This window comes from Somniosus microcephalus, chromosome 4 (assembly GCF_052327205.1).
Source record: "Somniosus microcephalus isolate GS21.2 chromosome 4, FLI_Smic_1.0, whole genome shotgun sequence".
In the NCBI taxonomy this organism is placed as follows: Eukaryota; Metazoa; Chordata; class Chondrichthyes; order Squaliformes; family Somniosidae; genus Somniosus; species Somniosus microcephalus.
The window spans coordinates 20,270,675-20,281,029 of record NC_140990.1 but is presented as its reverse complement, the minus strand read 5'-3'; positions in this window follow the sequence as shown (position 1 = coordinate 20,281,029).

The window sequence follows — 10,355 nt, the reverse complement described above, 5'->3', positions numbered from 1 at the left end:
TATTAAACCACGTGGCTCAGTGGCAGCACTCGCACCTCTGAGTCAGATGGTCGTGGGTTCAAGCCCCACTCCTGAGACTTGAATTGAAAATCTAGGGGTCAGTACTGAGGGACGACTGCACTGTTGGAGGTGCTGTCTTTCGGATAAGATGTTAAAACCAGGCACCGTCCGGCCTCGCAGGAGGATGTAAATGAATTTCGAAGAGCAGGAGTGTTCTCCCATGTGTCCTGTCCAATATTTATCCCTCATACAACAGCACTACAAATAGACCTTTTGGTCATTATCACGTTGCTCTTTGTGAGATCTTGCTGTGTGGAAATTGGTTGCTGCATTCCAAGTGATAACAGTTCATTGGCTGTAAAGAATTGTGGGTCGTCCTGAAGTCGTGAAAGGCGCTGTATAAATTCAAATCCTTCTTGTTTTTTAATCATTATTTATACTAGTATTATTGTCCATGTCAGGATATTGCACGATGCTTGTGCATTACAGACTTCATCACTTCCCAACCCTTCCACTAACAGTCTCTGGCAGTTGCTGGAATCTCCCTCCTGGTTCTGTTTACTGCTTGTGTTTCGGATACTTGAAGGTCGAAGTCTGGCAGAGAATCAGATTCTGAGGGAATAACCTGCCGAAATGTCAAAGGATTTCGGGGCTTTCGTTGTGATTCTTATCCTGAAATTCAGTGAGACGTTTGGTTCGTATTAAAATACATATTTGGAACCTAAGTTTTTGCCTTATGGAAGGAGGGCCGGATGTAGAGAGAGAGGAATTGGATGGATGAGGAAATGATGGATAGATGGATGATGGATGGACAAGTGGTTGGAGAGAGAGCGGGAGAAAGGGAGGGACAGATTGATAGATGGATGGATTAGTTGGATTGATCATTCGCTTGGAGTGGGCCCCAGGTATCGGTATTAGACCCACTGCTCTTTTTGATGTAATTTAATGACTTAGACTTTGTTATACAGGGCTCAATTTCAAAGTTCGCTGAAGACACAAAATTCTGAATTGTGGTAAACAATGAGGCGGATAGAAACGGATTTTAGAGGACGTAGATATGTAGGTGAAATGGCCAGAGGCATCATAGCTTAAATTTAACGCAGAGAATTGAAAAGTGATATTTTTTGGTAGGAAGAATGAGGAGAGGCAATACAGACTAAATGAAATAATGTTGAAGGGGGAGCATGAACAGAGGGAGACCTGGGGGTGTATGTAGACAAATATTTGAAGGTGGAGATGTTAAGAAGCCTGTGCAAAAGCATATGGTATATTAATAGGTATAAAGTACAAAAACAAAAAAAGTTATGCTAAACCTCTATTCAACACTGGTTAGGCCTCAGTTGGAATATTGTGTTCAATTAAGGACAACACTTTAGGAAGTATGTCGAGGCCTTGGAGAGGCTGCAGAGGTGATTTCCTAGAATGGGACCAGGGATGAGTCACTACAGTTATGTGCTGGGACTGGGGAAGCTGGGGTTGTTTTCCTTAGAGCAGAGAAGGGTAAGGGGAGCTTTGATAGAGTTCTTCTAAATCATGGACGTTTTGATAGAGTAAATAAGGAGACAGTGTTTCCAGTGGCACCGGGGTCGGTAACCAGAGGACACAGATTTAAGGTGATTGGCAAAAGAACCAGAGGCGACATGAGGAAGCACTCTTCTACACAGCGAGTCATTGTGATCTGGAATGCCCTGCCTGAAAGTGTGGTGCGAGCAGATTTAATAGTAACTTTCAATAAGAAATTGGATAAATACTTGAAGGGAAAACATTTCCAAGGCTACAGGTAACGAACAGGGGAGTAGGACTAATTGTATAGCTATACTAAAGAGCTGGTACAGGCGCGATTGGCCGAATGGCCTCCTTCTCACAGAATCACATAAACCCCACAGTGCAGATAGAGGCCATTTCGGCCCATCGAGCCTGCACCGACACATATCCCACCCGATCCCCGTAACCCCTACACCAACACATATCCCACCCTATCCCCGTAACCCCACGTATTTAATCCCCCTAACACTAAGGGTCAATTTTTTTTCATAGCCAATCAACCTAACCTGCACATCTTTGGACTGTGGGAGGGAACCGGAGCACCCGGAGGAAACCCACGCAAACACGGGGAGAATGTGCAAACTCCACACAGTCACCCGAGGCCGGATTCGAACCCGGGTCCCTGGCGCTGTCAGGCAACAGTGCTAACCACTATGCCACCGTGCTGCCCACTATGCTACCGTCTGTGCTCTATCATTCTCTGATACTTGGATTCTAGGATGAAGAGAGCGAGTGAGCAGGTATTGGTGTCTCCGGTACCTCAGCCTCTATTAGCTTTCTTTTCATTTAAGTAGGAGTGTGTTATTCGAATACAATTAAGCAACCGACAGCATCAGTGCCATGCGTGGAGAAAGGACGCATTGTGCTGCCCTGTTCATACTCCACAGACAGCCGCCGATATGACCTGTTCTGGTTTCAGCAAAGAACGGGGGAGGCGCCGGTGCTTTTAGTAAGAAGGAATTATGAGGGAGAAGAACAAAAACCAGAGGGTGTGGGAGGCCGACTCTCTTCTACCCTCCGAGTATCGGATCGGTTCTTCAGTTTAACCCTGGCAGGTTTACAGCTGAGTGACAGTGCGATGTATTATTGTGTGCTGAAGATCACAGTTTAAAGCACCGGAAACAATGGATGGATGGTAACATCCCCTGCGGGATGGGAGCTCAATGTGTGTACAGTGAGACTTCATCACTGACAGGACCAGAATCAGATACAGATAGTTTCCCGCTATGGGTTTGTAACAGGAAAAAAAGGTTGACTGAAGTAAAATGACATTTGCGAATTTTTCGACATCTGAACTAAAAAAAGTTGGCAATGCATCTTTAGACAGTCAAACAATAAGGCTAGAGCGCGGCAGAGAGAGAGAGAAAGACACAAAAAAGTAGATAGAAAGAGTGATAGAGAGAGAGAGAAAGAGAGAAAGGGGTAAAAGACCGTTACACTTAGAGGAAGAGACAGAACGGGGGATAAAGATTGACGGAGCGAGTGGAGAGAGAGAGCGAGAAAAAGACACATAGAGAGGCAGAGGAACAGAGAGAGAGGGGGAGAGAGATAGAGATCACGAGAAAGACAGAGATGGTCAGAGACGGAGAGACAGAGAGAGAGACAGCGTGAGAGAGAGAGACAGAGAGAGAAAGATAGAGGCAAAGAGAGAAACAGAGGCGAAAAGAGTAAGATAGAGGCAGAGAGAGAGAAACAGAGATGGAGTGAGAGAAAGATAGTCAGGGAGACAGAGACAGGAGACTGACAGACAGAGGGGGCATTTATTAATCCTCTAAATCGATTTCTGATTTCCAGATTTATTTTTAAATCCTGTCCTATTGTGTGATATCAATATGACTGAATAAGGGTTAGACGGGTCGTCGGACATGGAACTGTCAGCGGCCCTATTGCGTAAACCGCTGGTTTAACTGCTTTGTGTGGATATGGGGAACTGAACAGAGAAAACGGTTAACAGGTGCACGTCTCTCAGACATTGAGGTTAGAAGCTCGGAAATGTGTAGTTCTTGAAAGCGGCAGTCTCGGGCACTCCGGGTCACCTACCCGTTACTGGCTGGCTGTTGCTTTTACATTATAAGAAGATAGGAAGGAGCAACACAGAAGTAGCAGCAGTTCATTCACCCGCCCAATTTACACCATTATCTTGTTAAGCACGGCAGGATTTAATCGTTTTAATTATAATTCTCTTCACTACATCAATACAATGTGCCCCTTTCAAACACCTCAACTGATCTGCGGGTGCGGCCTTCTGTGCTGAACCTACCTTTTTACGGCATTAAATTGGGAATTATTTCTCTGTCTTTCCGTCTGCCTGCCTGTCTTTCTCTCTCTCACTCTTTGTCCGTCGGACTGTCATTCTGTATTCCTCACTGCCTTCCTGTCTCTCTGTGTTCCCCTCTGCCTTTCTGCCTCTCTCCCTCTCTTTTCCTCTCTGCTCGTCTGTCTGTCTCTCTTTGTGTTCCACTTTGTCTGTCTGTCTCTCGAACTCTGTAGCTCTCTGCCAATCTGCCTCTCGCCCTGTCTCTCTCGCTCTGTTCCTCTCTGCCTATTTCTCGCTCTCTCTCTGTTCTTCTCTGCCTGTCTGCCTGTCTTTCACTCTCTGTACCTCTCTGCCTATCTGCCTCTCGCTGTCTCTCTCTCTCGCTCTGTTCCTCTCTGCCTATTTCTCTCTCTCTCGCTCTCTGTTCCTCTCTGCCTGTCTGCCTGTCTTTCACTCTCTGTACGTCTCTGCCTATCTGCCTCGCTCTCTCTCTCGCTCTGTTCCTCTCTCCCTCTCGCTCCCTCTGTTCCTCTCTACTTGTCTCTCAGTCTCTCTCTGAGTTCCTCTCTGCCTATCCCTCTGTCTGATCCTCTCTGCTGTCTGTCTGTCTCTCTTTCTTTCTTTGTGCTCCTCTCTGTCTGTCTGTCTCTCTTTCTCTCTTTCTGTTCCTCTTTGTCTGTCTCTCACTCTCTGTACCGCTCTGCCTATCTGTCTCTCGCTCTCCCTCTCCCTCTCTCGGCCTGTTCCTCTGTGCTTCTTTCTCCCCCTCTGGTCCTCTCTGCCTGCTTGTCTGTTACTTTCTCTCGCTCTGTTACTCTCTGCCTATCCTTCTCTTTTTATTTTCCTCTCTGCCTGTCTGTCTCTCTCTGTTTCTTTCCCTCTGTCGCTTTTGCCATCTGTCGCTCTCTGTCTATATATTTTTAAGATGAATTCTTATTTAGAAACATTCGGAACAGGAGTAGGCTATTCAGACCCTGGAGGATGAATTCAATTCGATCAGCGCTGATCTGTAACTTAACTCAATTTACCCGCCTTAACAATCTCCTTAACCGATCTACAATTGTGGCCTTCTGTGCTGAGCCTATCTTTTACTGAAGGAAATTGATCATTCTTTCTCACTGTCAATCGATGTCTCGCTCTCTGTTTTTCTCTCTCTCTCTATCACTCTCTCTCTCTCTCTCTGCCTCTTTCACCGGCAGCCCCTCTCCGTCCTTGTACTTTGAATAAAAAGTATTCTTCTATAGGAACAGGAGGAGTCTATTCAGCCCTTAGAGCTTGCCCCGCATATCAATAAGATCATTGCTGATCTGCCCATCAACCTTATTTACCCGCCTTGCCTCCGGATCCCTTGACGTCCTTACACAATAAAAGAGAAACAACACTGAAAAACAGAATACCAGGAGCAGAGCTGGAACCTACGTGAACATTTGGTCCCTTGAATTTTAAGTCCAACGTCTTAACTACTGGTGCACCCTGGTGTGTTCATGTTTAATGAACACAAACTATTCTCCCTGTCAATGAACCAGAGAGAAAACATTCCTGTAGTTGCCACGTGTCTGCTTACGTGAAAAGTTCCTCTGTTAGCAACTTTCAGCGAAATCATGAACATAATCTCCAGTTTGAAATGAGCAACAAGTTCTTTTTGATATTACAACTGTGAATGTTGCTATTTCCTCGGCATTACCTATACCTGCCAAGTGATATGTTTCGGCACCAATTAAACTAACCAGGGACGGTAGTATAGCGTTTATGTTACTACACCAATAGCCCAGAATGTTAAACTAATGATTTATGATCATCAGTGAATTCTAATCCCACCACTGGCAGCTGGAGAATTCAATTTCAGTTCAGTTAAATACATCTGGATTTACAAAGTCATGTCAGTACTGGCGGCTATGGAATAGCCGGATTGTCAGAAAAAACCCATCCATTTCACTTTAGCGCATTAGAGGAGGAAATCTGCCATCCTTACTTGGTCTGGCCAATGTCTGACTCCAGACCCCCAGCAATGTGGTTGGCTTTTAACTCCCGTCTGAAATGACGTAACAAGCCACGCAGATGTACCAAACTGCTGTGATATAGTATAATGGGGACGTTTTTGCGGTGGGTATGCCGGCGTACTCTGAGAATACGTCACGATACCGGCTTTGCAATGTACTACAAGTTCTGGATTTCCGCATGTGTTAAATCCCGAACTTGCGATCTGTCAAGGTACGTGCAGGTTAGTGTGACATTACTTTCCTCCTCAAACGTCATTTCAGGATCCGGCTGTTCCACTGTCTCCTGGTGGCTCCATTCTGACATAAAATAATAGTGATAGGGATTATGATCACCATCATCACTTGATTAATAATAAAATCTGTGTTGTAGCAGTCAGGGGAGAATGGGTTTTTAGTGGGAAGTAAATACTTACTGACAATTGATATAATGATGAGGAGCGGTGGGAGACGGTTTCGCATGATGGTACCTGAGTCTGTAAATCTGCAGTCCGGCAAATCAGCTGTCGGTGCAGAAATACAGATCCCTGCCCCAATGCAGTGCTGGTCCAACCAGTGCCAAACAGGGAACAGCGGCAGCAATCTCTCCAATAACACAAGGCAGGCAAGGCGGGTCAGGGCGAGAGCAGCAAACGGAAGCTGTGGGCCGGGCTGCTGCTGACTCAAACGTGAGCTAATTCAAGTCTCTTTTAACGCCAGAAAGTGCGGGGTGCCGCTCAGCTGCACTCGGAGCTGATGGAGCGGAAAGTGTGATGGTTGGGGCTCTAGAATTCAGTGGAAAAACTGCTCCTGTTCACTGAGCAAGTGATTGGGAATAAATAGACGTGGAGGGAAATGAAGGGATTGCACAGCTTCAGGAATAATGACTGAGTTTAATCAGCTCTAATCTAGAATTTTGAGACGACATTTGTGGCACACGTTTTTTTAAATATATAATCAGTACACCTTAAATCCACTCAATGACCTTATTCTAAATCGGATTGAACAAAATCCGTCAGCAGAGGGCGCCAAACTCAAGCATGGTAATTAGAAAGCCCCGTGAGGCAAACACCAAAGGCAATAACGATCGAAGCCTGCGTGACTTCACGATGGGGCCGGCCCGTGCAGTGTGCGGGTGGAACAAGGAGTTAAGCAGAGCCCTGGTTACCGCACTCCTTCTCAATCTCTGCCTCATTCCATTCAAAGAGATTTTATCAGACATGTTTCCCATAGTACAGGCGGCTGTGATGTACAGTAAGTACATAAAAACAAAAGAACATTAGAAATAGCAGCAGGAATAAGGAACTTGGCCCCTCGAGTCTGCTCCGCCATTAATAAGATCATGGCTGATTTTGGGCTCAAAGCCACCTCCTCGCCCGCCCCCCATAACCCTTCACTCCCTTATCTTGCAAAAAATTATCTATCTCCAACTTAAATGTATTTAATCACCGAGCCTCCACAGCTCTCTGGGGCAGAGAATTCCTCAGATTTACAACCCTCTGAGAAAAGGAATTCCTCCTCAACTCAGTTATAAATGGGCGACCCTTTATTCTAAAACTATGCCCCCGCGTTCTAGATTTCCCCACGAGGGGATGCATCCTCGCTGCATCTACCTTGTCCTGCCCCCTCAGTATCTTATATGTTTCAATAAGATCACCTCTCATTCTTCTAAATTCCAATGAGTATAGGCCCAGCCTGTTCAACCTTTTCTCATAAATCAACCCCCTCATCTCTGGAATTAACCGAGTGAACCGTCTCTGAACTGCCTCCAATGCAAGTATATCCTTCCTTAAATAAGGAGACCAAAACTGTGCGCAGTACTCAAGGTGTGGTCTCAACAATACCCTTTACAGATGTGGCAGGACTTCCCTGCATTTATACTCCAACCCCTTAGAAATATAATAAAAACAGAAAACGCTGGAGATACTCAGCATGTCAGGCAGCATCTGTGAAGTGAGAAACTGAGTTGACGTTTCAGGTCGATGACCATTCATCAGAACTGGAAAAAAGCAGGGAATGGAACAGATTCTAAAGCAAGTTTATTGGCTGGGAAATGGGGGAGGGGATGAAAGAACAAAAGGGAAGCTCTGTGATAGGAGAGTAGGCAGGAGAAGTAAAGCGGTATTAAGTTATTCAAGGCAAAAGCAGGTGGTAATGGGACAGGTTAAGAAACAAAGGATGGCTCTAGATGAAGTGTGAATTGCACTGGCAGAGTGAAAGGCAGCTGCCATGTGGGAGAGAAGAACACAAGGCACAAACAAAAAGTGAGGATAAAAATATATATATGATAGGGGCCGAGGTTATGACCTGATATTGTTGAACTCTATGTTGAGTCCAGAGAGCTGTAAAGTGCCCAATCGAAAGATGAGGTGCTGTTCCGCGAGCTTACACTGAGCTTCCGTGGAAGAATGCAAGAGGCTGAGGACGATCTGGTCTCAATAGGAGTGGAGGAGATCACATCGTGAGCAGTGAATACAGTATACTAGATTGCAAGAAGTACAAGTAAATCGCTGTTTCAACTGGAAAGGGTGTTTGGGGTCCCGGACAGTGGGAAGGCGGAGGTATAAGGGCATGTGCTGCATCTCCTGCGTTTGCACGGGAAGGTGCCTGGCGAAGGGGAAGGGCTGCTGGGGGTGATAGAGGTGTGGACTGGGGTGTCACGGAAGTAGCTGTCCCTACGGAATGCTGAAAGGGGATGTGAGGGGAAGATGCGTTTGGTGGTCGGATCACACTGGAGATGGTGGAAATAGCGGATGATGATCCGTTGAATGTGAAGGCTGGTGGGGTGAAAGGTGAGGACAAGGGGAACCCTATCGTGGTTCCGGGAGGGAGGGGCAGGGGTGAGGGCAGAAGTGCGGGAGATAGAACGGACACAGTCAAGGGCCGTGTCAACCAATGTAGGGGGGAATCCTCGGTTGAGGAAAAAGGTAGACATGTCGGAAGCACTGCTGTGGAAGGTGGCATCGCCAGAACAGATGCAGCGGAGACGGAGATACAGGGAGAATGAAATAGAGTCCTTACAGGAGGCAGGATGGGAGCAAGTGCAGCCCAGGTAGCTGTGGGCGTCAGTGGGCTTGTAGTGAATGTTTGCAAATAACATATCCCCAGAGATGGAGACGGAGAAGTCGAGGGAGGGAGGGGAAGTGTCGGAGATGGAACATGTGAAGGTGAGGGAATGGTGGAAATTGGAAGCAAAGTGAATGAAATTATCTAGTTCAGAGCGAGAGCAGGAAACGGCACTGATATAATAATCAATGTACCGGAAAAAGAGGTGAGGAAGGGGCCCCGAGTTGGACTGGAATAAAGAGTGTTCCACATATCCCACTAAAAGGCAGGCATAGCTAGCACCCATGCAGCTACCCATAGCAACACCTTTGATTTGGATGAAATGAGTGGAGTCAAAGGAGAAGTTGTTCAACGTGAGAACAAATTCAGCCAGCCAGAGGAGGGTGGTGGTGGTTGGGAACTGGTTGGGCCTCTTTTCAAGGAAGAAGCAGAGCGCCCTCGGGTCATCCTGGTGGGGGATGGAGGTGTAGAGGCATTGTACGTCCATAGTGAAAAGGAGGCGGATGGGGCCAGGAAACTGGATACTGTTAAAGAGCCTGGACAAGGGGAGAAAAGAGTGAGTCGAGATAGGGAGAGATACGTTTCGTGGGACAAGAACAGGCTGAAACAATGGGTCTACCAGGGCAGTCCTCTTTGTGGGTCTTGGGAAGGAGGTAGACGTGGGCTGTGCGTTGTTTTGGAACTAGGAGGTTGGCAGCCGTGGGGGAAGATCTCCCTTTGAAATAAATGCCAACATGCCATTTGCCTTTTTGATTACTTGCTGTACCTGCATGCGAACTTTTTGTGTTTCCTGCACAAGGACTCCCAGGTCCCTCTGAACTGCAGCATTTTGTAATCTCTCTCCATTTAGATCATAATTTGCTTTTTATTTTTCCTGCCAAAGTGTATAACCTGGCACTTCCCCACATTATACTCCAGCTGCCAAATGTTTGCCCACTCACTTAGCCTGTCTGTATCCCTTTGCAGATTCTTTGAGTCCTCTGCACATCTTGCTTTCCCACCCATCGTTGTATCATCCGCAAACTTGGTTACATTACACTCGGTACCTTCATCCAACTCATTAATGTAGATTGTAAATAGTTGAGGCCCCAGCACTGATCCCTGTGGTTCCCCACTAGTTACCGTTTGCCAACTGGAAAATGTTGCATTAATCCCGACTCTCTGCTTTCTACTAATTAGCCAATTCTCTATCTATGTTAATATATTACCCCCAAGTACTGGATTATATTTAAAAAACAGAGGTCAGAAAACTGATGCAAAGAGTTTGTGCAGGGAGACAGAAATATCCATATGATGGACAGCTGGGCACTTGTGAGGTTACACACACTCACACAAATAGACGCAAGTTCAAATCGATGCTGTTCAACCTCCTGTTCATCTGTTCCCCTAGCTTCTCAGGCGGAATTTGTGCAGATCCAGCAACTCAGTCTCCAGTGACAATTGCCATGTGAGCAGGGTGTTCGGTGCAGTTAGATTGTGAATATACAACCCTGGATATTGACTACACGCAA